Source organism: Malurus melanocephalus, unplaced genomic scaffold (genome assembly GCF_030028575.1).
Source record: "Malurus melanocephalus ecotype Western Australia unplaced genomic scaffold, MMel_1.1 scaffold_2, whole genome shotgun sequence".
In the NCBI taxonomy this organism is placed as follows: Eukaryota; Metazoa; Chordata; class Aves; order Passeriformes; family Maluridae; genus Malurus; species Malurus melanocephalus.
The window spans coordinates 2383367-2394544 of NW_026623234.1; positions in this window are offsets into that span (position 1 = coordinate 2383367).

An 11178-nucleotide genomic window follows, 5' to 3' on the forward strand; every position below is an offset into this window, starting at 1 on the left:
GAAAGAAACTGTAGCAAATAGATGATTTCTTACCAGGATGAAGGGGAAAAACTAGGGAAGGAGAAAGGGGGCCATTCAGTATAAATTTACACGGTTCACTTATGTTATTTATAATATTTCCAGACAAGAGATGAACTAGGYTAGCTTCATTAGAAAGTATAATGCAAAGGCTGAAGATTCCATGATCAAGATTATGTCTAGAATATATGATTCATAGCTGGTTTTAAAAGACAAACTGCATAAAAACTATTAAGTTATTTAGTCTAGACTGTAAATAAGAAATAACAGCAGAAGACTGAGACGAGATCATGCACATGATAAATTCTTGCTCCAAAACCAACTGTCAGGCAGGATTCAGTACTATCTAGTTTACAGAATGTGTATTTCTCTATTGTTATCTCACAAAATACATAATATTGCCCCAGATGTCTATATGAAATGCAAAACAGTCTGGTTTTCCTTCATACATACAATATGGGAATACTAGAYGGTAAAAATATTTTGAAAATCCATCTTGAAAGGAATTAAAAATTGTTGGAGACAGAACTTGAACAGGACTTATGGACATGTGTATTGGGATTCGGCACATTCAGAAGATTTAAGATGGGCATGAGGAAGCTACTCTTGTTGCTGCTCTTTGTAGGAAAAAAAAAAAAGCAATCTAAAAACCATGGACACAAGGACAGCTGCCATTATATATCGCTGGGAAAAAACTATTAGTGCAGTGTGTGATAATGGAAGACTTGACATATTTGGTGACAGTAGTGTAGACTTTCTGCCTGTAAATTTGCTTTGCAGAGGCACGAAGAGGAATTAAAACAGGTGAGGGAGGAACCCTTGYTCTGCAGCTCTGGTCCTTGCAGGCTAAATGTCATGCTTTTAGGATTACTGCAAAATCTTGTCATCAGTGAAACAAGGAATTTAGTTTTCTATACAAGAACGAACTGCACTGGGAATGACACAATTCCAATCAATAACAATGTACCTGTCTAAACACCTCCTGGTTTTACAGTCTACAAATTAAGCATCAATGCCAGCTTTTCGATGTTTCTTTTCACACCTAAAGAAACCATGAAGTAAAAAAGAATAGTGTTACAGTGTAGAACTAGAAAACAAAACATTTACCGATTTCAGACAGTTTCCATGTCTTGAAGTATTTTTTGTTTCMAAGCAAGGATGAAGAAGCAGCATTAATGGTAAGACAAAAAAAAAATGCAGTTCTGTCCAGTAAACAGTTCARAATTAAATGGGAAATAGTTTATGTTCTCTCTTTTGCAGTTTCATTCTGTTCAGACAAGGCTAAATAACCTTGACATTAAGACTCCAAACTACATTTGTGAGATCAAGTTTCCATTCCCAGCCTCTGCTGAAGAACTGCTGTATCATCTCAAGCAAGGCTCTTTCCCTCTTTGTGGCCTCAWTTTCTATCAGTATAAAGGGTAATATTTCAGTCATACTCAGCTTTCTACAATTTATTACATTTTAAATTGTAAGGCAGACAATGAACCCTGCTGCTTGTTCATGTAGGCACAAAAACAATCCTRGTTTTGTCTGGCAGCTGTTCTAAGGGTTTTGCTGTCTGCTACATCTCTGTATTTGTGCTTAGAGCCTGCAGTGCAAGTGCCCACATATCGGGATTCAAGGTGATTTCGCAGCCTGTGTAGAACCAGGTGACATCCACAGGCAWATGGGAAACCCTGCCCCTCTCACACACGTGCATTCTAAGCCACCTGTCTGCACTGCTCTGGCAGTCAAAGGAAGTTCCAAACAAGCTGCTGGGAAATTCTTGGGGTGTTATCTGAACCMTATCTTGTGAAAGATWAATTTCAATGATTTTATTACAAGCGTAATGAATTACGAGTGCATGAACTGCGAGTCACCTACCACACAGCCTCTCAAAAACAAAGCAGGAATTAAAAAGGTTCATGACATCACTGTTCTGCAGTCATAGCGCGTTCCCCACCTGAGCACAGAACTTATTTACTTCAAGCAATGAAAAACACGCTCYAGAGCCATGGAAATTGCATGTCTCCCATGCGAGGGATCCAAACAAGAAAAATGGCTGTGGAAAATTGCTGCTAACTTCAAGCCAACCTCTTTTCCTCATGTGTTGTATTATGGGGCATAACACCGCAAACTGTGCTTTGAAGAACAAATCTGCCCTGCCAGCTGGACCGTGCCAGCATCTTGCATGCCCAGCTCTACTATTTTAGTGATCAATGACAGAATCCAGTGTCATTATCACTCTTCCACTGTGTCATCCTCAACTCTTGGACCAAAGACCATCTATCAGTATCCTTCAAAAAAGCTACCAATAATGCTGTTCTATGCRTGTTCTTGATATGCAGAGATGAACCAAAGTCATACACAGTTTAGAAATATCTACAACAATCTCTAATACAATTAATTCAGCATAACCTCCCARCTATTGTCCAGTGCAGAGTTAAGCATTGAAGACATTTTCACAGCGCTGTCTCTRGACAATTGTTTGACAAGAGGTTATTTATAGGAGTGCTATCAGACCTACTATTAAAGATTAAGGTGAAAAATGTATTTTGTCCAATAAATGGTCAAAAAGAAAACAGTAAAGAGTTTATATTCTTTTTTTTTTTTCTGCAATTCTTTTCTGTTCAGAAAAGGCTGAAATGACCTTGACAAGAAGGCTTCAGACCCTACTTGTGAGATCAGGTTTCCATTCCCAGCCTCTGCTGAAGAATTGTAAGACTTAAGAAGCCTCTGCTGTTGCACAAAGATTGAATTTCATTAGCATGAAACAAACAACCCAGGGTTCAGAATGCTGCAAAGTAGATCAAAAGGTTAATTCTTCCTTTGATGGAACAAGAAAGAGCTTTTAATACTTCAGCATGCCCACAATGCTGACAGTAATAGGGGATTGTGAGTTTGTCASTCGCAGGCTGAAAGGTGATAGCATTAGTCACTTAGAGGAGATCTGGGCCTGAATCCCGCCTGGTGACAAACGCGTGATAAAGCACTTTCACTGACAAACAGCAGAATGCATAAAACACATGAAGATTTCATTGCCAGAGCACAATCTTCTCTAATGGAAACAATAGCCCTCTGAAAGCAGCTTTATTCTCAGAAAAACAGCCCCACTGGGTTTTGGTTACTATGCTGGTGCTCCATCAGTGTCTACAAGATTTCATCCATGACAACAAAACCTGATTACAGGCCCTCTTTTTCCTTGCACTTCTTAACCTTTTTCTTTTTTTGGGTGGGATCCGCAAAGTTGCCAGATTTTTTTCTAAGCTCTGCCTATTAGTTCCAGGTATTTTCCCAAGGTGCTTTTGTCCAAGTYGTAGAAACACTTTCTGAAGGTTGAAAGATCTTCAGTTCATCTCTTAGTCACAAGGTAACATAACAATCACCTACCAGAAAAAAAGACTGGACAAAGCATTCTTTTCTCTTTGGGTCATTTTCTACAAMCATACTGGTGTTTGGGGTCTTTTCTTGGGTAACTGGGACTCCTAGAATTGTAAAACTAATGATATTTCTGCTTTCCTTTTTCCTTAAAGATGAAAATATGAAATGTTTCAATGTTCCCCGAGTGAAATCTTARGTTCCAGTACATGAAGATGAAGCAGAGTATTTTGCTCAGTCTCAGCACAGTGTCAAACCACAAGTCCCTAGACTGGCATATGCTTCATGCCCACACTCTCCCCTGGAGGCTGAGCTCTCCTTCAGCTAACACCTTCTGTGAGGCACAATGACCTCCCTTCTTGCTCTTTTCYGTAGTGCAGGTACCATCAAGTTTGACAGACAAATCCAGGGACTGAAAATAGCTCTCTAAATCCATTTTATTGCTTAAAAAAAAATGTTCAACCGTTTGGTTTTTTCCCCCTCAATGAAAGCTGTCTGCGAAAAAGAGACTCTTAGCAAATCTGTTCGGCTGAAACCTCTTTCTCCATCAGGTGTTTCCTTTAGATTTTCTATTTGAGTCCTAGTTTTTTGGTTTGGTTTTTTTTTTATTTCTAATAATTTTTTTTGTTTGTTTCTACCCTATTTAGATATGGGTCTTTACAGCTGGGGAACAGGACAGGACAGGAGGAAAAGGGAATTCTGCTTTACCAGTGCATCGAGCTATTTTCACACAGAATATTTAGATCTCACTCCTTAGTTTGGAAACCAACTTGTAAGCTTCCACTGGTGTTATGGAAAAAATGTTTCTGTGCTTAATGCCTGKTATATGTAGCTGCTCCTCCTCTGCTACACTCTAAAGATCCTTCATTTGAACATGTATGTGATATCACATGCTGGGAACTGTAGTCTTTGCAAACTGCCCTTCATAAACACAGTCAATGTGGCCACTGCTTTAATTTTTTTARCCACTAATTTTTGCAAAGTAAAATATTAGTGCACATGCTGTCCATCAGTCTGGAAAAAAAATATAGAAGAGGAAGTTCTTAGACAATAGCTTCCCACACCATTTTTTACGTCTTTAAATGGCTGGTACTATCATGCAAAGAGAGATGATATCTGCATTCATCTTCAGATACATCTGAATGATCTTCACCTCTAAGGGGAGGCAAAGATTTCCATTATTTAAGCTGTTGGCAAAACCAACTCCAGCATTTGCAGTAACAAAAATCCAAGCTTTTTTGCAGCTTCCTGATAACACTGTAACAGATATGCTGTTCTGAAAGTATTGTTATCTTCAGGATGCCATTCCCATTCATTGCTGAATCTGGTTTGTAGAGACACTAGCACAACATTTTGAAAACAAATCCAGTTCTTTATGGAAAAAGACTTTGTCCTTCTCCATCTTTCATYATTAACTTTGAGGGATTTTCCCTCTCTTTCAGTATAACTTAGTCAGATACTTTATCTCAGCTTTCAGTCCAGTTTCAAACAAAGGAAAACAACTGGGGGCAATCCTGAGTGCAGAAATGCAGTACACCAAAGAATACACTGATTTCTACTGGGGAGAAAGAGATCTGACAACAAGGATTCTGGGTTTRTTTCATTGTTAGCAGATGCCAGTTTTCATTCAACCTGATGTTTTAAAGCACATAAAACAAGCTATCCCCCATCAGAATAACTTTTAAACAATTACTTCAGCTCACTGGGTCCTTTAAATCCCATAGTAGGAAAATGTAATTTAGGAAATAACCCAGCTCTAGCTGAGGGTACATTTATAGGCAAGTACAGGCAATGAAAGCCTTTGCCATTTTAGTCAAAACATTGACTCTGCAGGTGCTGCTCTGCACAAAATAGGACCTGGTTCTGAAATTAAAGACACTGTCTGGTACATGAGCTTTTACTTTGGCMCAGGAATCAAAGGTAGATAATGCCCTTTCTAGCTTTTAACTCTGGCATGAGCAGAGGTCAGCTTTTGTTCAAAAAGTTTCAGGGCATTCTGTCCATGGATTCCTTTCAAACCATTCTTCTAGCCTGGGACTGATGGACTGCATTGGGTCCTAGCTCCCTCCAATACTATCTTCAATATATCCCTCAAGCCAAAGGCAGCAATCAGAAAATAAGTCCATTGTGTTCATTTGGGCATTGGCACCACAGGAGCTGGTTGTGAGGCTGAAGTGGAGGGCACATCCATGTCACTCCTCCTGTTCAAAAGGATCTTGTTGGGGGCTGAAAACCTGGCCCTTCATTTTCAGGTGTGACTCATTTTTGAAATGCAGTATTTCCTAGTGCAAAGATTTCTTACCTAGATCAACCTTCACCCTGCTGGCAACAAATGAACGGATCTGCAGAGCTTTTACSATAAGAAAGGCTTAGCTCAGACACAGTATCTGATCATAGCCCAAATTGTGCTGGACACCTCACAGCACTGACCCTGCGCCCCAGAGGCTTCAGCTGCACACCACACCAGGTACAGCAAAGAGGCAGGAAGCAATGGAGGGGAAATAAAACAGGAAACAACAGGAATCCAAGAGAAACACATCAGATGGGATGTGGGCACAGCAGGGCTCGTTGTTCCTAATGAACCACAACAGAGCACTGGTTGCCTCCTGTTTGTGGAAGATTCTGTCCTTGTGGAGAGATTTGAGCATGACGAGTGACAACGGGAAGGGATTCTTGCCATGSTGAGTACACAGCCATCCCACTGACTGCTGTATAGCACAGAGATATGTCCATGTTTAAAATTAGCTACACTGGGTACAGTGTGCAATATTGATCTCACAGAGTGAAGGTCCGAATGGGAGYAAAATCCAGCTAAGGAGCAGAAGAAAAAGAGCTTATACTGGGCTTTGTGCTACACTGAACCAATGGCAAAATGAGGCAGTTTAAATCTAGCTAGGATGCATCTCTGAAYGTGCCATTAGTTTGAGGGCAGTGTAGACATATCCTGACTGAGGTAGACCCAATGGACAAAGAGTCTTCACCTCCTCCCCCTCTCACACAAAGAGGGACATGTGATTTGACAACTTTCCATCTTCCTTCCACAGCCCCTTCTGAGTCAATCCACCATTTGCCCCACAAAGCAGAATTCTGGCAGAAGTATGACTAAAAAATTGTTTTCTTCATACATTTGCAGGCAGGTCTCTCTGCAACGGTGGGGTTTCATGTATTGTTGTTTTTTTGTTTTTTGGTTGTTTTTTATCTTAGCACATTTTATTAGCTGGAGAACAAACTAAACCTCTTCTAGCTCCAGGGTGAGTACAGTCATTGTTATCAACTGCGGATCTCTGCATCATAGTCTGTTGAGGAGTATGTGCATACCCTTATAAGCTTATTAACGGGTATCTCACATAACACATGGGGTAGCATTATTCTTGGAGAGTTTATTTCTTCATGTAGAGTCATCATCAAGAGGAGAAACCCGTAATGCCTCGAAACTCCTAATGCCCTTGAGTTCTCCAAGCCATGGTAGCAGGTTATTTCTCCAACCCTAAATATGTAAATTGGCAAATACTCAAGTAACATCAACATTAATCTCAGTGGACTGTGGGGAAAAAGTTTCTTGTGCCAACACCTAGGTATCTAGTGTTGGACATTAGATCTATTTGAAAGGTTTCAACACAAAAGTAGCCACACTTCCATGCAGCAGAATTCTCAAAATTTGAATTTAAGGTGCTCAACATTAGTTTCTGCCTTGAAAAATATTGACCTCAGATTGAAAACTCAGAGGCAGAATCAAAACTGAGTGCACTATTCAYGACTTGCTGATGAAGTATTCACATCTGGATATTCCCTCCTGGCTACAGCATACACAGTAAAAGTGTTCTCTAAGACTCCCAAGCAATAAGACTACAGGCCCTTTAAACCTGCAGGGGTTTGAAGGACAATGTCAAAGAATCATAAAAATTACAACCCCTATTAATTAATATCCTGCCTATATGTCTGCCAAGGAAAGGATTATTTTCCTTGACTCATCCAGTTTTAAAATGGATGAGGAGATCCCATTTTATTGCAGAAGGGCTCTAATTAATGTTCATTTACAGCTCTGGGGAGTTAATTCCAATTCTGAGCTGCATATACAGCATTGCAGCCATCAACACAAACCCAGCAAAAGACATTTGAGCTCAGGAGCAGTTATGTCTCTTTCTGTGATATTTTTTTGTTTTCTCTTTGTCCTTCCTTTCTGATACTATCTATAAGGAAACAGGATTTATTTAGCAGTTCATCTGCTCCTGCTGCATAATCCTCTGCAGCACASTGCTGGCAGTTGCAGGGATAATTATGTGACCAGGAAGGTTCTGGCAGCGGGTAGCGCCCAGTGGCAGGAATGAATGAATTTGAAAAGATTAGCTTATTTCCATGAAGAGTCCTTCGTGAAAGACATGTGAATGCTGAGAAATCACTAGGAAGGGATGTCTTTCCAACAAACCCAAAGAATTTGCAGGTAGTACCCCAAATCTGTCTACCAGCACTGTCACAGCACTTTGACCAGGCCATTTACCTTTGCCATATCTCAGGTTCCTCAGCTGCAAAGCAGGGGCAAAATACTCCTGACAAGGATGTTCTGTTTCCATCTCAAGACAGGGCTTGTAAGTTGGGCACTGCTAAAATATTTTCAGAATCRTGGAACTAGATTTAAATGTTATTAAACATGAAAGACAGTTGAATTCCTCAGCAGAATGTGCTTTCAACAGGGCTCGGTGTTTTCTTAAAGAGTTTTTGTATGGTAATGTGACATTTCACAGCCTACATGTAGGCAATTATCTTTGAAAGAAAAATGACCCATTTTTTTATTTTTTTGAGAAGACCCTTTGATTAAAACACATTTCTTGGGGAGCTGATATGCGAGGACAGAATGTGGATAAAAAGCTGATTCAAGACCTGAAGCTTTTAATAAAGGTACTAGAATTAAGGGGCTGGAGGAGGCCTTAGCAAGAGTCATTCAAGCAACATCAGACTMTGGCACCAACTGGAATCAGTGTTGTCCATTTTGTCTGTAAATTATTTTGCAGTATCTTCCAGACCTTCCACAACTAGGTTGCTGTGCTCCAACAAGATTCCAAATATGACAGAAAATAATAATTAAAAGGCTTGTTGTTGCTGCTGAGCATCTCAAAATTGTTTGGACTGTTGTGTAAACAKGACATGCAGAATTAAACAAATATCTGATTGTATTGGTTTGAGTGCAAATTCACTAAAAATTCTCACTGCTCCCGGAAGGCAATATTACTTGCTCCTATCGCAATGAAGTCAGTGGAGTTTTTGCTATAATTATACTGGGAACAGGAAAAGATCTTGTGGATAGAGGCTTGGAAACTGCAGTCTAAAACATGCATATCATCTCCATTGATATAGAACCTTTTCTATGTGAGCAGGAATGTTTCTTTTGTTTTTGTTCATAGCCAGCACCAAAAGTTCCCTTGGCTATCATTCTCACAGCATTTCTGTGCACTGTGTACCTGGTGTCACTCCCTGCTCAGGGCATAGGTGATCAGTAGCATTCCCAGATCAAGAGCATCTGACTGAACAAGACTTCAGGATGCTTGGTAATCTCCAACCCAAGAATATGCAGCCCATATTCACATTAATTCCTACCAAACCTGTTTGGTTTTCCACCTACATTCTTTTTGTTATAATTTAAAATTCATCTATGGTTCCTATGTTCCACAGTTACATCAACAAAAGAATAAATTTAGGTCCCTTCAAACACTTCCTTTAACCACTCCTTTCTTCCATAGTCTCTCTCACACATGACAGTCATACATTTATGAGTTTATGGTTGAAAGTSCTCACCACAGGGATAAATAACAAGGCAGGAAGACAGGTTGGGCAGCAAACTGAAAAAGCACAAATGCAAATGTCTTCAGGATTCAACATTTCAGTGTCTGTGCTGGATGTCAGTACTTTGGAAATAATGTTTTATCCATCTGCTTTCCTTGGTGTATAGTCCAGGGTACTTGAAAAATAACAGAGACTTCATTTAAGAGCATAAAAAAATGACAAACTGGGGTTTAAGCTAGGCCTGCGTAAACATAAATTGCAACCAGTCTTTTTTAAAGAAGAGGGGGCAAAGAGAAGAAAAATACCAAAATCATTTTTTTAAAGGAGTTATTATTCATCCAGGTAATGAAATACAACCATATTTTGGGCAGCTTCATTCATGAGCCTTTGCTTGCAAGTAAAAGCCAATTACAGTAACTTATTCATTCCCTCTTCATCTACACTATATTTCCTGCATTTTGTCTTCCTTAGGCCTGGAGATAAAATATGAGCCAGAGAACAAACAGTACCACTCCTCCTCAGTCAAGAAAGTAAGCTATTCAGCTTTGCTATGGAATAGTTTGCTTCTTCCTGTGTATCTGAAGAGCCACCAGGTTGACAGAACAAGGACTCCAGCGGGGCGCAGTRGGCTGCTTACACAATTTCCCATTACCAGAGAGTCTGTCAGAGCAGTAGGGTGTTTATTCTACTGGAAAGCATGTTGGGTGTGATGCTTAAGCCTTCTAGCTGAATCACCCCTAATATAAGAAATACACTCCCTCAAGATCTTTGGGGTTTGGTTTGGTTTTCAAAAGAACTGAGTCAATACCTTCATACTGTTACACATGTCTTCCTGTTAGCCAGCTCTGTTCCTATGGGGTCTGCAAAAGAATGGGCAGGGAACAGAACAAAAACAAGATATCTGACTACCCAAAAAATGAAATGTGAACTTGAATATACATTAAGGACAGGAATCATAAATCAAATAAATAAAACCAGTATTACTTTCAGCCTTCTCCAGTATAATTCAATTTTAAGAGTCCTAGAAGAAGCCTACTACTGRTTGTTGATTTGGCCTCTTAAACAGAATAGTTATTTTTGAGGTAATGATGCCCTCCATCCATAAGATCAGTTATCTTGCTGAGAAAGAAGGTGCCCTTCTCAAAATTTCACAAGATAAGCAGCAGACATCTTTTGATAGCATTATCTTTTAACTAAACAGATACAAGCTATTAGCATCCAAAGAGGGCAATGAGGATGGTGAAGGACCTTGAGGGGAAGCTGTATGAGGAGCAGCTGAGGTCACTTGGTTTGTTCAGCCTGGAGGAGACTGAGGGGACACCTCATTGCAGTCTGCAAATTCCTTGTGAGAGGAAAAGGAGGGACAAGCACCAACCTTGTCACCCTCATGACCAGGGGAAGACTAGACAAGACTAGAGGAAACTGTATGAAGCTGAGTTAGGGGAAATTCGGGTTGCATATCAGGAAAACGTTTTTCACTGAGAGGTGGCTGAGCGCTGGAACAGGCTCTCCCCAGGGAAGTGGTCTCAGCACAAACATGACTGAGCCCAAGGAACATTTGAACATTCTCAGGCACATTGGGTGATTCTTGGGGCTGTCCTGTAAGGGACCAGGTCTTGATGATCCTTGTGGGTCCCTTCCAGCTCAGGATATTCTATGATTCTATGATTCCTCTCACAGTAGTTGCTCTTGGGAATTCACAAAAAGGTAAATTCACAGAGAACTGCCTTTGTTACTTTTAGAGACTAAGATTGCGAGACCACTTTTTTGAACAGTTAATAACAGTTAAATAACCCACTGATCTCTCCAAAAATGCTCTTGGCATCCAGCCTCTATTTCAAACCGCAGAAAGTGGCTACTATCCCTATACATGAGGAGTTCTACATGCATTAAGAATTAAAGGGGGACATTCCAATAAACTCCCATTTGTGCAGGTTTTCAATGATCCACTCATTTGTGATCAGATCTAAAACAGTGTTTTCCCTGATAGAAAAAACACAATAAAAGATGCTCAGCTATTGT